This window comes from Lissotriton helveticus, chromosome 12 (assembly GCF_964261635.1).
Source record: "Lissotriton helveticus chromosome 12, aLisHel1.1, whole genome shotgun sequence".
Lineage (NCBI taxonomy): Eukaryota > Metazoa > Chordata > Amphibia > Caudata > Salamandridae > Lissotriton > Lissotriton helveticus.
The window spans coordinates 41,641,341-41,649,742 of record NC_136073.1 but is presented as its reverse complement, the minus strand read 5'-3'; positions in this window follow the sequence as shown (position 1 = coordinate 41,649,742).

Here is an 8,402-nt window from a genome sequence, read left to right as displayed (position 1 = left end):
CGGCTCAAACCAGTTCCTGGGGCACACCAGCCCCTGAGCTGGGGAGAGACCGGACAAAGGAGAGGGGTGTAACCACCCCCCTCCTAGTCCCACCCATAGGGCAGGACTTAGTTGCGTGCCAGCCCCTTTTCTTAGTATAAAGGTAGGAGCAGGCCCCCTTCCCAAATTAGATAATCTTGAATCTTGAAACTACTTTCCACGAAAGGAACTCTTGACTCTTCTGAAGACTCTCCCTTGTGGCTAAGGAGTAGCCACCCTGCACCAGCAGGCACCATCGAAGCTCTTGCGGTTTGCTGAAGTCCATCCTCCAGATCAAGACTGCCCAGCTCGACGAGACCCGGTTTTCCCTCCATCTCTGACCTCTACCTACATCATCCAGCCCAGCTGAGATTCGTGGGTGCGACGAGACCCGGGGGACCTTCATCTTCAAGACCTGCACGACGCTTCACCAGCACGACCCCCGAGAGACCCTCGAGTAAGTGCATTGGGGTTTGAGAAGCCCTAACCCTGAGCAGCTCCAGCACCGAAGTCCAGCCCCCCAGCATCCACGAGATCTACGTGGGGCCCTTTTGCTCTTTGCTGCTCACCGCGTTGTCCGGCCACTTGCCTGCTGGCTTGTAGCCCTCCTGACGACGAACCACGACACTTCCATCGCTGGTCTGTTTGCTCCAGACTGGCCCTTGCTCCCCTCCAACAGAGGAGCACCCTGGACCCTCCTGGTCCACTCCAGACGCCATCTTGAGTCCACCGCGTGGGCTTGCCTTTGCCAAGGCTTGTTGCTCCAATCCTGGTTTCAGCAGTGCCGACAGCAGACACCCTCGTGGGACAGCTCGCCCCTCCATCCTGGTCGCCGACAACGCCTCCTGGTCCGAGAGACTGCAGAGCCAAGCGTCGCCCACTCACCTGGTCGAGGTGACTTCATCCGGTGCCATCCTGTTGCCCATCTGATCACTGGCTAGTGATTAAGAACTGAGTCCCCTCTGCTTTCAGGTCATCTTCAACTCCGATCCAGGCTTGGATCCCATCGAACTTCATCACTGGTCGCCTGCCAGCAACTTCTTCTTTCAGGCTCCATAGACTGTAACGAGGATTCCCGACGTCTTTTGAACCCTATGCAGCCGCAGCCCCTGGGCTAGGTAACTCGAGCATTTCGGTGCTCCAACGTAGGTTCACTATCTAAGTGTCCAGATCCTTTTTCGTTTTCAGCCTAACTAGTCGGATTCGTCCGAAAACACTAACTTTACGAAATCCAGCATCCATAGACTTCTTCCCGCATCCCGCATGAGAGTGCAAACTCTGCACACGATCTCCCTAGGCCTCCTGCTCCTAACCTTAGGGTTCAGTAGTGTAGTCCTAGCGATCCTGAAGCCTCTGGATCTGGTTACTTACCTGTTAGCATTTCGCATTCCACTTTTTGTGTATATGGTTTTTCGTGCCCCTCGGGCATTTGTGTAAATTGTGCAACTTATAGTATTTTCTTAAGAGTTTTGTATTGTGCTTAGCTCCCTGACTCATAAAGAGTTCAGGGTAGACTTGTTATAAATTAATATCCTTTATTTTCATAACAACTTGTGTGGTGTCCTTTCACTTGGTGTTCAAGGGGTATATGTGATGGTAAAACAGCTGGCTTAACACGCCCTCTAGAGTTTAGCCTGAAGACTGCTTGTGTCCATGCTACTAGGATAGCTGGTCTGAAAGGTTGACTTACAACCAATCATCAATAAGGGTTGTTTGGTATGATACACAGTGATCACTAGAATAGTGAGCACTATATATCAGGCCAACTTCTCACATTGGTGTGCAGCGGTTGGGATTTGAGCTTGCTGTTTTACCTCGCACGTATCCTAAGAATATCAATTGAAAGATCACATAAGTACCCAGGTACATATAACTTAACTTAGAATACTCTGAGTTCTACCGAACCAGCTGTTGTAGTGTAACAGGGCTTAGCACACCCTGACTACAACTCTTAGCAAGGGATCAGTAGGTAAACCCATAGTGTAGGTAGGTGCATCACTTACACCACACTAGAAGCATGTCTACCCATTGAGAGTCTTCAGAGACTCCCCTTGTGGCTGTTGACCCTCGACAGGACACTTCCAGATATGCAGGCCTTAGCTTCCAGGAGATGAGACAATTGTGTACCTCCAGGAAACTAAAACAGGGTTCTAACCCTACCACTCCTTTTCTGTTAGGTCTCTTAGAGACTTATGATGCTAGAAAAGCTTCTCAGACAGATGGGAGCATGCCCCCCTTAGAAGGTACTCGTGGTGACCCAGACTCCAACCTCCCTGAAACAGAAGATGTAGAAGAGGAGGAGGAGGAGGAAGAGGAAGTCTCTGGGGATGAGGCAGACAATGGTCCTGAGCTAGTCAGGCTTACTAGGGCCAACTTAGACCTACATAGGGAAGGATCTGGGGGACCCCCAGTATTGACCCTAAGCAGGCCTAACTTTGGAGTTAGAAGAGATAAGTCTCATTCTAGGGACTCCAATAGATCTGTGCACTCTCATGCCTCTGCTCAGAGGAGAATGATCTCTCCCCAGAGGAGACTGACTTCCCCTCAGAGAAGAGAACATGAAGCAAGGATGAAACAGGCTAATCTGAGGATTCAGAGGGAAGAACTTGCCCTTGCCAAGGAGAAGCTTGCCTTTGCTAGAGAGCAACAGTTAAGTGGGGTAGTCCCCACTGGTGGCAGCAATATCCCTAAGGATAAAGACAGGAGTTTTGATACTAGACACCTGAGTAAAATAGTGCCCCCCTTTAAACAAGGGGATGACATCCACAAATGGATGACTGCTTTGGAGAGGGTCTGCACTGTCCAGTGCATCCCCCAGAGTCAGTGGGCAGCTATTCTGTGGCTCTCCTTTAAAGGTAAAGGTAGAGATAAGCTCCTCACTACTAGAGCTGAGGATGCTAACAATTACCAAGTCTTGAAAAATACACTGATTGATGGGTTTGGCTTAACCACTGAACAGTACAGGTTGCTGTTCAGGGATACCCAGAAAACTCAGTCTCAAGATTGGGCTGACTTTGTAGATTGTGCAACTAAGGCTTTTGAAGGCTGGTTACTGGGAAGTAAAGTTACTGATTACACAGGATTGTATAATCTAATTATGAGAGAACAAATCTTAAGTAATTGTCAAAATCAGTTGTTGCATCAGCACCTTATTGACTCAGTTCTGACCTCTCCCCAAGAATTGGGAAATAAGGTAGACAGATGGGTCAGGACAAGGGTCAAGCAGCAGAACCAGAACCAGGGTGGTGGCCAGAAGAAAGCAGATCCCAAGGGTAATGAGAATAAGCAAAATGACCAGAAGTCTTCAACAGGGCCCCAACAAACTAAAGAGGGTGGGTCCCAGAATTCCCAAAAGAAGAAGAATGGTCAGAAGAAACCATGGTGCCAGTACTGCAAAAGTAATACTCACTGGTTTAGTGAGTGCACCAAGAAAGGCCCAACTCCTACCACTACTGCCCCTAAGGCACCTGCACCCCCTAGTACAGTTAGTAGTGGTAGTAATCCTCCTAAGGCTATAGTGGGGTTAACCCTGGGAACTGAGGCGGGCTCTGACTTAGTCAGAACACCTACTCAGGCTGTTCTTGTTTGTACTGGGGACATGAATATGACCCCTACAATAAGTCCCAGTACTCTGGGCAAGTACAGGCAGACGCCTTTGATTAATGGAAAAATGGCTCAGGCCTACAGGGACACTTGTGCCAGTGTCACCATGGTGACACCTAACTTTGTGGACCCTGACCAGGTAATACTGGGAGCTGACTACCTGGTGACCAATGCTAGCAATGCCACTACCTCCCATAGTATGGCACTTGTTAACTTCTCCTGGGGAGGGGTAAATGGCCTCAAAAGGGTTGTTGTTAGTTCAGACCTCCCTGTGGACTGTCTTTTGGGCAATGATTTGGAATCCTCCTTATGGTCAGATGTGGGTTATAGGACTCGTGGAAATGTTAGGTTTGTCAGCACATGTCCTTGCTGTGACTAGGTCACAGGCCAAGAAATGCCCAGCTGAACTAGTGCTGGATCCTGGAACAATGGACCAGACACTAACCAAGAGAAAGAGCAGTAGGGGTAAGGTTGACCCTTCCCCCCTGCCTCAGGAACAGGATCAGCTCTCTCAGGAGACTGACCCCAAGACCCCAGAAGGAACTGTCCTAGAAGAGCTTGAGCCTGAACAGGTTGGGTTTCTTGGGACAGGGGGCCCTTCCAGGGCAGACTTGAGGCAGGCACAGTTAGACTGTTCCTCTCTTGAACCCCTCAGACAGCAGGCTGCAGGGAATGCCACAGGTGCCCATAAAGTGTACTGGGACGATGGACTCCTTTACTCTGAGGCAAGAGACCCCAAGCCTGGTGCTACCAGGAGGCTGGTCATCCCCTTGTCTCTGAGAGGTTTCCTTCTCACCTTGGCCCATGAAATTCCCCTTGCAGGTCACTTAGGCCAGAATAAGACTTGGGACAGGCTTGCCCCACACTTTCACTGGCCCCATATGTCTGAGGACACTAAGAACTTTTGTCGTTCATGTGTCACCTGCCAAGCCAGTGGCAAATCAGGTGGCACAACAAAGGCCCCCCTTATACCACTACCTGTGGTGGGGGTTCCCTTTGAAAGAGTGGGGATTGACATTGTTGGACCAATGGACCCCCCAACAGCATCTGGGCACAGATTTATACTGGTGGTAGTGGATCATGCCACCAGGTATCCAGAAGCTATTCCCCTTAGAACCACTACAGCTCCTGTTGTGGCAAGGGCCCTGGTTGGAGTTTTCTCCAGAGTGGGGTTCCCTAAGGAGGTGATCTCTGACAGAGGTGCAAACTTTATGTCAGGATACTTGACTGCTATGTGGAAGGAATGTGGTGTCAATTACAAATTCACCACACCCTATCACCCACAATGCAATGGGCTTGTTGAGAGATTCAACAAGACACTCAAAGGGATGATAAAAGGGTTACCAGAAAAGCTTAGGCGAAGATGGGACATCCTTTTACCCTGCCTTCTCTTTGCTTACAGAGAGGTCCCACAGAAGGGGGTTGGTTACAGCCCTTTTGAGCTTTTGTTTGGACATCCTGTAAGAGGACCCCTATGTCTTGTGAAGGAAGGATGGGAGTTACCTCTCAAAAAGCCTAAACTTGACATAGTGGACTATGTACTTGGTCTCCGCTCCAGGATGGCAGAGTACATGGAGAAGGCATCTAAAAACCTCGAGGCCAGCCAGGAACTTCAAAAAGCTTGGCATGACCAAAAGGCTGTCCTAACTGTTTACCATGCAGGACAGAATGTGTGGGTGTTGAAGCCAGTGGCCCCAGAAGCTCTCCAAGACAAATGGTCTGGACCCCACATCATCATTGAACAAAAGGGAGAAGTCACCTACTTGGTTGACATGGGAACTCCCAGGAGCCCTCACAGAGTACTTCATGTGAATAGGCTCAAAGCATTTGTTGACAGGGAGGACATGGGCTTGCTCATGGCCACAGATGAGGGACAGGAGGAAGAGAGTGACCCTCTCCCAGACCTGCTCACTCAGAACCCTGATGATGGGTCAGTAGATGGTGTAGTCTTTTCTGACAGCCTCTCTGAACATCAGCAACAGGATTGTAGGCAAGTCCTTCAATCCTACAGACAAATGTTTTCTCTGACCCCCAGTCAGACACACTGGTGCACACATGAGGTGGACACTGGAGACAGTCTGCCTATAAAGAGTAAAATCTACAGGCAACCTGACCACGTCAGGGACTGCATAAAAACTGAAGTACAAAAGATGTTGGAATTGGGAGTCATTGAACCCTCAGAGAGCCCTTGGGCTAGTCCTGTAGTTCTAGTGCCTAAACCTCACACCCAGGATGGTAAGAGAGAGATGAGGTTTTGCGTAGACTACAGGGGTCTCAATGCTGTCACTAAGACAGATGCCCATCCAATACCCAGGGCAGATGAACTGATAGATAAGTTGGCTTCTGCAACTTTCTTAAGTACATTTGACCCAACAGCTGGTTATTGGCAAATCAGGTTAGCTGAGGATGCCAAGGCCAAGACAGCATTTTCTACCCCAGGAGGTCATTACCAATTTGTGGTGATGCCCTTTGGTTTGAAAAATGCCCCTGCCACTTTTCAAAGGTTGGTGAACCAAGTTCTCACTGGGTTGGATGACGTTTGTGCTGCATATCTAGATGATATTGCTGTCTTTAGCTCCACCTGGGAGGATCACCTGATCCACCTGAGGAAAGTTTTAGAGGCCCTGCAAAAGGCAGGCCTCACTATCAAGGCTACTAAGTGCCAGATAGGGCAGAGTCAAGTTGTATACTTGGGCCACCTTGTAGGTGGAGGCCAAGTTCAACCTCTGGAGAGCAAGATACAGGCCATAAAGGACTGGGCTCCTCCAACCACCCAGACACAGGTCAGAGCTTTCTTGGGCCTGTCTGGTTATTACAGGAAATTTGTCAGAAATTATGGAACCATTGTGACTCCACTTAATGACCTGACAAGTAAGAAAATGCCAAAGAAAGTTCAGTGGACAGTTAGCTGTCAGAAGGCATTCGATGACCTATAGCAGGCCATGTGCACTGCACCTATTCTCAAGAGTCCAGACTACTCCAAGCCATTCATTGTCCAAACAGATGCTTCTGAGTTGGGTGTGGGAGCTGTTCTATCTCAGCTGAATATTGATGGTCATGACCAGCCCATTGCTTTTATAAGCAGAAGGCTGACCCCTAGAGAGAAACGTTGGTCAGCTATTGAGAGGGAGGCCTTTGCTGTGGTGTGGGCCCTGAAGAAGTTGAGGCCATACTTGTTTGGTACTCACTTCAAAGTTCAGACCGACCATAAGCCCCTCTTATGGCTAAATCAAATGAAGGGTGAAAACCCCAAACTTCTTAGGTGGTCCATTTCCCTACAGGGGATGGACTTTACAGTGGAGCACCGCCCAGGAACTGACCATGGTAATGCAGATGGTCTCTCCAGGTACTTCCACTTAGAGCAAGAAGACTCACCTGGTCAAGGTTAGTTTAATGTCCCTAAGTTTGGGGGGGGGATTATGTAGGAGAGTAGGGTCTGCAATCCCATGGCCACCCCAGATTTTTGCTTTTTGCTTCACTGATTTACGACTTTCCCTGGCTCTGGGCCTGCTAATCAGACCCACAGCCTAGCTGTTCTCTCTCTAAATTACAACCATGTACCTTAGGTGCATTTTACCAATTGGTACTGGGCCACCTTATCAGTCCCTGTACAGCATACCTTAGGTATCCAGGGCATAGGTGTACCCAGGGCCTACCAGGGGCTGAAGCATGTATTATGCCACCCCTGGCTGGCCACCCAAACAGACACAACTGGCTGCACGACAGCTGGGGCAAGGTGGTGGAAACACCCTTTGCTTTAGATATAGTACTCCTATATCTAACCCTAAAATGAACACATATATTCCTATCAGTCACTCCTATGGCAGGCCTTATCAATCCTGAAGCAGAGTGCTTGGAATTATGTGAGATGGTGCTCTGGCATGAGCTGAGCCCGTTTGCAGCTTGCGGAACCAAGTCCAAATAGCTGTTCCATGATAACGCTATACCATATACTCTTAAGTGCAATATAATCCTCGCGGTTAAATGCTAACTTTGGTATAGCTTTATCAAAACATGTCGAGTAAGGTGTCATACGAATTGCAATACTAACCCCTCGCCAATTCTGGCGACGGGGTTAGCATTCCACCCTTCTAGAGGGACACGACATGTATGTAACCGTGAACCCCGGTTAAAGTCAGACATAGCCTCAGCTCCACAAAATGGATGCTGCCACCGAGACACAAGTCTGCCCTCCTGCTGCTGGGAGTCCTTCCAGCAACGGAGGCCTGGACAAAGGGTTTCCTGTCAGGGGCGGTGCTAGCACCATCCCAGACAGGATTTTGTGTATCCCAGGTAGGCAGGGCTGAAAGGAAGGTGACTGGAAGTGGCACCCCGGTGCTCACTGTGCATATGCCGGCTCAAACCAGTTCCTGGGGCAGCCCAGCCCCTGAGCTGGGGAGAGACCGGACAAAGGAGAGGGGTGTAACCACCCCCCTCCTAGTCCCACCCATAGGGCAGGACTTAGTCGCGTGCCAGCCCCTTTTCTTAGTATAAAGGTAGGAGCAGGCCCCCTTCCCAAATTAGATAATCTTGAATCTTGAAACTACTTTCCACGAAAGGAACTCTTGACTCTTCTGAAGACTCTCCCTTGTGGCTAAGGAGTAGCCACCCTGCACCAGCAGGCACCATCGAAGCTCTTGCGGTTTGGGCCCCATGCTGTTCCCTGACGTCAGCTCCAATGGTTCTGGCGGACGCAGATACGACACTCCCAGTAGCATCGGGTGTGGTTGCTGGGGTTTTATGGCTAATCCCATGGCTGCTGGTTGTGAAGTGTCAGGTTG